The sequence below is a fragment of the Cebus imitator genome, unplaced genomic scaffold, assembly GCF_001604975.1.
Source record: "Cebus imitator isolate Cc_AM_T3 unplaced genomic scaffold, Cebus_imitator-1.0 Scaffold255, whole genome shotgun sequence".
NCBI classification, from domain to species: Eukaryota; Metazoa; Chordata; class Mammalia; order Primates; family Cebidae; genus Cebus; species Cebus imitator.
Window position 1 is genome coordinate 2,111,976 of NW_016107570.1, and position 10,549 is coordinate 2,122,524.

At 38.6% G+C, this 10,549-nt stretch overlaps 1 non-coding gene across 1 annotated transcript; it reads right to left on the reverse strand.

Moving 5' to 3' along the window:
- Positions 1–9,961: 9,961 nt before the first annotated feature.
- Positions 9,962–10,077, reverse strand: LOC119467046. The gene has a single exon (XR_005195563.1). It is a non-coding gene; the product is annotated as a U5 spliceosomal RNA (small nuclear RNA).
- Between the last annotated feature and the right edge of the window lie 472 nt (positions 10,078–10,549).

Here is a 10,549-nt window from a genome sequence, read left to right on the forward strand (position 1 = left end):
CCTGGTGGTGCATGCCTGTAATCCCAGCTACTAGGGGGGACTGAGGCAGGAGAATTGCTTGAACCCCGCAGGCAGAGGTTTCAGTTAGCTGAGATCACACCACTGCACTGCAGCCTGGGTGACAGAGCAAGACTCTGTCTCAAAAAAAAAAAAAAAGACAAGTAATGCCTAAATCTTCTACCACACATCTAAGCATATTTATAGCAATACATTTATATACATTGCAATTTAGCCTTAGGTTTAAATATCCAGACTAACATTTATGAGTTATCTGACTTTGATAAATAACAATAACAGCTAATATAAAAAGCCAGGCCCAGCATGGTGGCTTACACCTGTAATCCCAGCACTTTGGGAGGCTGAGGCAGGTGGATCACTTGTGGTCAGGGGTTCAAGATCAGACTGGCCAAGTCTCTACTAAAAAATACAAAAAAAAATAGCTGGGCATGGTGGTGCATGCCTATAATCCCGGCTACTTGGGAGGCTGAGGTGGGAGAATTGCTTGAACCCAGAGGACAGAGGTTGCAGTGAGCTGAGATCATGCTACTGTACTCTATACTCCAACCTGGGTGAAAAAGCAAGCAAGACTCTGTCAAAAACTAAAAATAAAAAAATAAAATAAAAATAAGTGTAGTAAGTGGTAATACAGGGGTGGTAATGATTATTAAATACATTTCCTGATTATAAGATGAATACATGAGTAATTTCCCCAAGGTCACACAGCTAATATTTGGCTGAGCTACATTTGAACTTTAACAATTTTTTTTTTTTTTAATTTTAGTTTTAGAGATAGTGTCTCCTTCTGCCACCCAGGCTGGAATGCAATGGCAAATCACAGTTCCCTGTAGTCTCAAACTCCTGGGCTTAAGGGATCGTCTTGCCTCACCCTCCGAAATAGCTAGGACTACAGTTGCATGTCACCACACCTGGCTAAGTTCTGATATTTGTTGTAGAGATGAAGTCTTGCTATGTTGCTCAGGCTGGTTTCGAACTCCTGGCCTCAAGCAATCATCTCACCTTCACCTTGAAAAGTATTGGGATTACAGGTAGCCACCACATCTGGTTCTGAACTTTGACACTCTTTCCCCAGACCACTATCATGTTCTGTTATTTCTGAACTTCAATATTTCATAAAAAATTTGTTTTTCACATTTTTCCACTGAAATTGCTATTTTTCTGAAAATATTTTTCCACTTGATCATTTTTCAAATTACAACAGAATATATACTCTTTGTAACAAGTAAAACAATATCAAAGAAACATGTACAAAGGTAATCATCTTTTCCTTGAGCTCCCTCTTCTTAAGAGTAAGAAACATGGCTCCCATTACTGTCAATATATTTATCAATCCCCTGTATGTAACCAATCTCCCATCTCCATTACCATCCCTTCTCCTAACAGCTTGGGCTCTGATTTTTGTCTCCTCTAAAATCCGTACAGTCCCCAAACAAAGACTACTTTCTCAACTGCTCAGGTTCTGAAATTCCACTCTAGGGAACCTAATCCCATACTAAGTGAGGAAGCATACCTCTCCCCAGCATAATGACTTTAGCACTGAATTGTTTGTAAACTAGAAGGAGAGGTTAAGATGAAGGAAAGGGGAATAATACTATAAAGGGAAAGAGATGTGGGGAGAATAGGAGAAGGCAAGGTGTACAAAAAACAAGTTAAGATGGCAGGTCTGAGAATGCTACCCTTAGAAAGTTCTGCTTACAAGACTATCCCTTGGCGACAGTCTGGGATTTCAGGAGGGTGGCCACCATGACTGGATAAGAATGGTTCACTGTGCCTGAACTACTTGAGAAAATAATGTCCTTTATGATGAATACTTGCTTTTCTTTTGGAAGTCTGGAATTTGGGTACAAGCTAGATAGAGGGTGCCTTTATGAACAGTACCCAGTAAAAACTTTCAGCATTGAGTCTCTAATGAGCTTCCTTGATAGACATTTCACACATGTTGTCACAATTTGTTGCTAAAGGAATAAAATGTGTCCTGTGTGACTCCACCAGGAAAGGATTCTTGGAAGCCTGTGCCTGGTTTCCTCCACACTTTGCCCATATATCTTTTCCCTTTCCTGAGTTTATCTTGTAACTTTTCACTGTACTCAATCAGTCATGAGTAAATGCTGAGTTCTGAGTCCTTCTAGAGAATCATCAAACCTTGGGATGGTCTTGAGGACTCCCCCCAACACAATGGCATAGAAGTAGAGGGAAAAGAGAAGGGAAAATGCCTAAGGAGAGAGTAAAGAGTAGACTGATAAAGAAGTTTTGTGAAGAATGATGGTGGTATTTTGATGGAAGTTGCATTGAATTTGTAGATTGCTTTTGGCAGTATGGGTATTTTCACAATATTGATTCCACCCATCCATGAGTGTAGAGTTCAGCTGTGTTTCCATTTGTTTGTGTCATCCATGATTTCTTTCAGCAGTGTTTTGTAGTTTTCCTTGTAGAGGTCTTTCATCTCCTTGGTTAGGTATATTCCCAAGTTTTTTTTTTTTTTTTTTTTTTTGAAGCTATTGTAAAAGGAGTTTGGGATTTGATTCTCAGCTTGGTTGCTGTTGGTGATAGCAGAGCTACTGACTTGTGTACATTAATTTTGTATCCAGAAACTTCAGTGAATTCATTTACCAGTTCTAGGTATTTTTTGGATGAGTCTTTAGGGTTTTCTAGATATACAATTCATGTCAATAGCAAACAGCAACAGTTTGACTTCCTCTTTACCGATTGGGATATCCTTGATTTCTTTCTCTTTTTTGATTGTTCTGGCTAGGACTTCCAGGACTATGTTGAATACAAGTGGTGAAAAGTGGGCATCCTTGTCTTGTTTCAGTTCTCAGGGGGAATGCTTTCCAACTTTGCCCTGTTCAGTATAATGTCGGCTGTGGGTTTGCAATAGATGGCTTTTATTACCTTAAGGTATGTCATTTGTATGCTGATTTTGCTGAGTTTTAATCATAAAAGGATGCTGGATTATGTGAGATGCTTTTTCTGCATCTATTGAGATAATCATGTGATTTTTTTGTTTTTAATTCTGTTTGTGTGGTGTATCACATTTATTGACTTGCATATGTTAAAACATACCTGCATCCCTGGTATGAAACCCACTTGGTTATGGTGGATTATATTTTTGATATGCTGTTGGATTTGGTTACCAAGTGCATTGTTGAGGATTTTTTGCATCTCTGTTCATCTGGGATGTTGGTCTGCAGTTTTCTTTGTTATGCTCTTTCCTGGTTTTATTATTAGCATGATATTGGCTTCATGGGATGATTTAGGGTGGATTCTCTCTTTCTCTATCTTTTGGAACAGGTCAATAGGATTGGTACCAATTCTTTGAATGTCTGATAGAATTCAGCTGTGAGTCTGCTTGTTCCTAAACTTCTTTTTAGAAACTTTTAAATTACCATTTCAATCTTATTGCTTGTCATTGGTCTTTCCAGGGTTTCTATTTTTTCCTGGTTTAATCTGGAAGGATTGTATTTTTCCAGAAATTTATCCATCTTCTCTAAGTTTTCTAGTTTATGCATATAAAGTTGTTGATAGTAGCCCTGAATGGCTGTAATATCTACTGTTTTTTTTTTTTTTTTTTTTTAGATGGAGTCTCACTCTGTCACTCAGGCTGGAGTGCAATGGTGTGATCTCAGCTCACTGTAACCTCTGCCTCCAGGGTTCAGGCAGTTCTCCTGCCTCAGCCTCCTGAGTAGCTGGGATTATAGGCACATGCTACTGCACCTAGCTAATTTTTGTATTTTTAGTAGAGACGGGGTTTCACCATCTTGGCCAGGCTGGTCTGGAACTTCTGACCTCGTGATCTACCTGCCTCAGCCTCCCAAAGTACTGGGATTACAAGCGTGAGCCGCCACACCCGTCCTGTGTTGTTTCTAACTTATCTTACTGGATCTTCTCTCTTCTTTTCTTAGTTAATCTTGCTAATGGTCAATTTTATTTATCTTTTGAAAGTACCAGTGTTTTGTTGCATTTATCTTTTGTATTTTGTTGTTGTTTCAATTTCATTTATTTCTGCTTTGATCTTGGTTCTTTCTTCTGTTGGGTTTGGGTTTGGTTTGCTGTTTCTCTAATTCCTTGAGGTAAGCCCTTAGATTATCTATTTGTGCTCTTTCACACTTTTTGAGGTATGCATTTAATGGTATGAAATTTCATCTTAGCACCACTTTTGCTGTATCCCAGAGGTTTTGATAGGTTTTATCACTATTATCATTCAGTTCAAGGAATTTTTAAATTTCCATGTTGCATTCATTGTTGACACAACGATCATTCAGGAGCAGGTTATTTAATTTCCATGTATTTGCATGGTTTTGAGGGTTCCTTTCGGAGTTGATTTCCAATTTTATTCCACTGTGGTCTGAGACAGTACATGCTATAATTCCAATTTTCTTAAATTTCTTGAGACTTGCTTTGTGGTCTATCATATGGTCTATCTTGGAGGATATTCCAGATGCTGATGAATAGAATTTATATTCTGCAGTTGTTGAGTAGAATGTTCTGTAAATATCTGTTAAATCCATTTGTTTTAGGGTATAGTTTAAGTCCATTGTTTATTGACTTCCTGAGTCTTGATGACTCGTCTAGTGCTGTCAGCAGACTGCTAAAGTCCCCCACTATTAGTGTTGCTATCTGTCTCATTTTTTAGGTCTAGTAGTACAGGTATTGATCGACTTACGACCTATGCAACTTACGACCATTCGACTTTATGACCACAATTGCTAGCCACGACTGCTCCGCGTCTGGCAGTGCAAACATTGCCCAGCTGGGCTTATGACAGTGCGGGACAATAAACATATATGCTATATCATATCATTATTAGTCATTTTCTTGCCTTTCTTTCTAAAATGTGAGTGGTTTATATTCCTATATCTTTAACAATATTAGAACATACTAAGTTTAAATTATATTTTAACAAGATATCCAGATGACATCTTTTATGATGAATGCTACATATTTGTATCCCATGGAAAGTCACATAAAATTGTGATGATTTACTTTTCTATTTACAATGATAATAAATAAATACCTGGCAACTAGTCCTTTTTAACCCTAAGACTTAACGTAGTTCATACTCTTCTGCTTTTCAAAACTCATCATGTGCGGCGGTTTTTCACTTCAAACCATAGACCACCGTGGTTCAGTGATCTGTGAATATTCCACAGTTTTACACAAGGCTGCGCCAACGTGGCTTTTTAAAAATGAGATTTGACAAGAATGCTTTCATAATAAGCATTCAGGTCAACCTTTACTACTGGTAATGCAGTGTTTTACTTAAACCTGACCAATGTAAAAATAAGAAACAAAACGGTGTAGAGATGGCACAAATGGCATAAAATAAATTATGATATATAACAATAATGAAAGAAAATTATGATAAAATAGGACTTAAAGATTTTTATAACATCATTTCACAGTACTGTACATATAGCCTACTCAACTTACGACCAAGTCGTGTTACGACCGGTCTGTCGGAACCGATCGTGGTCCTAAGTCGAGTACTAACTGTAATTGTTTTATAAATTTGAAAGTTCCGATGTTAAGATGCCTACATATCTATTGTGATATTTTCCTGTTGGACTAGTCCTTTTACCACTATATAATGTCCCTCTTTGTCTTTTTTAACTGTTGATACTTTAAAGTCTGTTTTGTCTAAGAATAGATACTCCTGCTCATTTTTGGTGTCCATTTGCATGGAATATCTTTTTCCACCCTTTACTTTAAGTTTATGTGAGTCTTTATGTGTTAGGTGAGTCTCTTGAAGACAGCAGATACTTGGGGTTGGTGAATTTTTATCCATTCTGCCATTCTGTATCTTTTTTTTTCTTAGACTAATGATTACCATTTACTGTATTCCTAATATGTTTCCCTATACATGACATATATTGTCTTTAATTTTTTTATTATTATTATACTTTAAGTCCTACGATACATGTGCAGAATGTGTAGGTTTGTTACATAGGTATACATGTGCCATGGTGGTTTGCTAAATGCATCAACCCATCACCTAAGTTTTAAGCCCCTCATGCATTAGGTATTTCTCCTAATGTTCTCTCTCCCCTTGGCCCCCAACCCCCAACAGGCCCCAGTGTGTGTTGCTCACCTCCCTGTTTGCATGCATTCTCATTGTTCAACTCTCACTTATGAGTGAGAACATGTGGTGTTTGGTTTTCTGTTCCTGTGTTAGTTTGCTGAGAATGATGGTTTCTGTATCTTTTAAGTGGAGCATTTAGGCCATTTACAATCGATGTTAGTACTGAGAAATGAGGTACTCTTTTATTCATTATTCTAGTTGTTGCCTGAATACCTTTTTTTAAACTGTTACTGTTTTATAGGTCCTGTGAGATTTATACTTTAAGGAGATTCTATTTTGGTGTATTTCAAGGATTCAAGACTTAGAGGTCCTTTTAGCAGTTCTTATAGTGCTGACTTGGTAGTGGCAAATTCAGTATTGTTTGTCTGAAAAAGACAATATCTTTCCTTCATTCATGAAGTTCAGTTTTGCTGAATACAAAGTTCTTGCCTAATAATTGTTCTGTTTAGGGAGGCTAAAGACAGGACCACAATCCTTTCTAGTCTGTAGGGCTTCTGCTGAGAAATCTGCTGTTAATCTTACAGGTTTTCTTTTATAGGTTTTCTGCTGCTTTTGCTTCATGGCTCTTAGGATCCTTTCCTTTATCTTAACTTTAATTACCTGAAGACTGTATGTTTAGGTGATAAATTTTGGGGATGAATTTCTGAGGTGTTCTTTCAGCTTCTTGTATTTGGATGTCTAAGTGTCTAGGAAGGCCAGGGATGTTTTCCTTGTTTATTCTCTCAAACATGTTTTCCAAACTTTTTTTTTATTTTTTTAAGACAGAGTCTCACCCTGTCACCCAGGCTGGAGTGCAGTGGTGTGATCTCGGCTCAGTGCAACCTCTGCCTCCCAAGTTCAAGCAATTCTCCTGTCTCAGCCTCTTGAGTCGCTGGGACAATAGGCGCCTACCACTATGCTTGGCTAATTTTTGTATTTCTTTTAGTAGAGACAGGGTTTCATTAAATTGGTCAGGCTGGTCTTGAACTCCTGATCTCAGGTGATCCAGCCTGCCTCGGCCCCCGCACAGTGCTGGGATTATAGGCATGAGCCACTGCACCCAGCCTTTTCCAAACTTTTAGGAGGCTTTGTTCACTAAAATTTTTTTTTTGTCTTTATCAGATTACATAATTTGAAAGCCTTGTCTTTGAGCCCCAAGTTCTTTATTCTACTTGTTTGATTCTATTGCTGAGACTTACCAGGCATTTTACATTTCTCTACGTGTGTCCTTTATTTCCAGAAATTGTGAATGTGTTTTATCTATGCTATGTATTTCACTGAAGATTTCTCCATTCATATCTTTTTTCTTTCTTAATTTCTTTAAGTTGGACTTAACCCTTCCCTGGTGTCTTCTTGATTAGCTTAATAATCAACCTTCTGAATTCTTTTTCTGGCAATTCACACATTTCCTCTTGGTTTGGATCCAGTGTTGATCAGCTTACGTAATTTTTTGGGGGATGTTAAAGAGCCTTGTCTTGTCCTATTACCAGAACTGTTTCTCTGGTTACTTCTCATTTGGGTAGACTATGTCAGAGGGAAGATCTGGAACTCTAGGGCTGCTTTTCAGATTCTTCTGTTCCATGAGGTGCTCCCTTGATTTGGTACTCTCCTCCTTCCTCTAAGGATGGGGCTTTCCTGAGAGCCAAACTGCAGTGATTGTTATTTCTCTTGTAGATCCAGCCAACCAGCAGAGCTACCAGGTTCTGGTTGGTAGAGGGGAATTTCTGCAGAGTCCTATGATGCAATCTGTCTTTAGGTCTCTCACCTGTGGATACTAGCACCTGCAACTGTAGAGGCAGCAGGGGAGTGAAGTGGACTCTGTGAGGGTCCTTGATTGTATTTTTGTTAAGTGCACTGGTTTTGTGTTGATTGGCCTCCAGTTAGGAGGTGGCACTTTCAAGAGGGCATCAGCTGCAGTAGTATAGAAAGGATACAAGCTTGCCCTAGGGTCAGGCAGTGGGGAGGCCTATAGAGCTCCCAGGAGATCATGTCTTTGGTCTTCAGCTACCAGGGCAGATAGAGAAAGACCATCAGGTGGGAGCAGGGTTAGGCACGTCTGAGGATTGCTGCCGCTGCTGTGGAGGAGGGGGGTGTGCTCCCCAGGCCAATGGAGTTATGTTCCCAGGGGGATTATGGCTGCCTCTGCTGTGTCACACAGGTCACCAGGGAAGTTGGGGAAGGTCGGCAGCTAAGGGCCTTACCCAGCTCCCATGCAACCTGCAGCCTGAAGGGCTGGTCTCACTCCCACTGTGCCATTACAACAGCTCTGAGTTTATTTCCAGCAGGGCTGAGAACTTGTCCCAGGCTTCAAGCCTCCCAGCTGAGAAAGCCAGCTGACTCACAGTTCCTTGGCGGTCGCCCAGAGCCTTCAATGGCAATCCAACTCCTTCAAAGGGTCTGTGGATCTTCTCAGCTTTCCTGGAATGTTTCTGTGGTAGTTCTTGTAGCAAAAGTTCGCAATGTGCAACTCCACATACTGCTCTGTCCATCTGAGTGGGAGCTGCCAAGTTAGTCCTACCTCCTATCCACTATTTCCTCTCATTCTCTTCTGTTTTAGTGTCTTAAGATGAATATGGCTACATATTCTTCTTGTTCAATGGGTTAGTGTGTGTGTGTGTGTGTGTGTGTGTGTGTGTGTGNTGTGTGTGTGTGTGTGTGTGTGTGTGTGTGTGTGTGTGTGTGTATTATTGGTTGTTTTTTTTAGGTTGTGAAGTTCCATTGAATATAAGTTTCTCTGGGTTCCCTAATTTGTAGAAATGGTTATTCTCTTTTTCCTTGATTGTCAATTTGTAATTTCAATTTTCATTTCATCTTTGATTCTGGAGTTTTCTGAAATGTAATTCTGAATTCCAAAACATTAGAGGTGGTGGTAATGTTACCATTAATTGATTTATTTCCTGTTTCTATAGCTTATGATCAAAGAACGTGGCCTGTTAGATAGCTATCTTTTTGAATTTGCTAAAGTTTAAGTTTACTTAGTGGCCAAGAATAATTTTGGTAAATGTATCACTGACTTTTATCTATTTTTTTTTTTTTGAGACAGAGTCTTGCTTTGTCACCAGGCACCAGGCTGGAGTGCAGTGACGCAATCTTGGCTCACTGCAATCTCCACTTCCTGGATTCAAGCAATTCTCCTGCTTCAGCCTCCCGAGTAGCTGGGACTACAGGCGCACGTCACCAGGCCCAGCTAACTTTTGTATTTTTTAGTAGAGACAGTGTTTCACCATGTTGGCCAGGATGGTCTTGATCTCTTGACCTCGTGATCCACCCGCCTCGGCCTCCCAAAGTGCTGGGATTACAGGCGTGAACAACCGTGCCTGGCCCGTATCACTGACTTTTATAAAAAGCATGCACATTCTCCATTTAAGGGTTGTAAAGTCATATGTCTACTAAATCTAGTTCGTTGTTTATTTCCTCCATATGTATATAGCTTTATGTAATGTCCTTCTTTAAATATTTGGTGCTTTTAACCTTAAATTATAACTTATCTAATATTTGTAGTGATGTCGACATTTTGTTTATAGTTGTCTGATATCTCCTTATCCTTTAATTTTTTAATGACTTAAGAATTTTGTAAAGTATTTTAAAATATTTTAACAAAGTATTTCTGAGAAACAGCTATTAGCTTTATTTTGCTTTTAAAACTAATCTGATAACATATGCTTCTTAATGAAAGAAATCAGCCTGTTCACCTTTTGGTATGACATCTGATATACTTGGCATTATTCCTTATTTATTTAATGTCATAGTTTCTTCTTTTACCTTTATTTTTGCTAATGAAGTTGCTATTCATTTCCCTCTTGCCAATTAAGTGTCTAAAAAATTTAGCAGCCATATTATATATTTCTAGCTTATTTTTTTATTTTTCATTTTTTTTTTTAAATGAGCCCTGCCTAAGCAAGGTATCAAAAAATTCAGTTATAACTCATAATTGTTCATCTTCACAGAAATCTTTAGTAAAAGGCAAAATATTTATTTATTATGAAGAGAAACCAGAAAATCCCATCTTGTTTATTATATATTTACATTTAATCATACTCATAATGCAAGTTTCATAGGTTTCCCCTCCTCTTCATCTTTTATGTAACTTTGGATTTTATTCAAATATATTTGTTTTTCGATTAATGTTTTCCTATTTTTTTTTTTCCTGAAGGAAAATGGGGCAAAATATTTCTATGAATCTTAACGCAAAGATATTTTTCTGACAGACTGGTTAAGTTTGGATTCCTGGGTTGCAATACTTCTTTTTTAATTTTTAGATAATTTTTTGTTGTTTTTTGAGACAGAGTCTCACTCTGTCACCCAGGCTGGAGTGCAGTGGCATAGTCTCAGCTCACTACAACCTCCACCAAGTGATCCTCGTGCCTCAGCCACATGAGTAGCTAGGATTACAGGCACCTGCCACAGGACCTACCAGCATGCCTGGCTAGTTTTTATATTTTTAGTAGAGATGGGGTTTTGCCATGTTGCCCA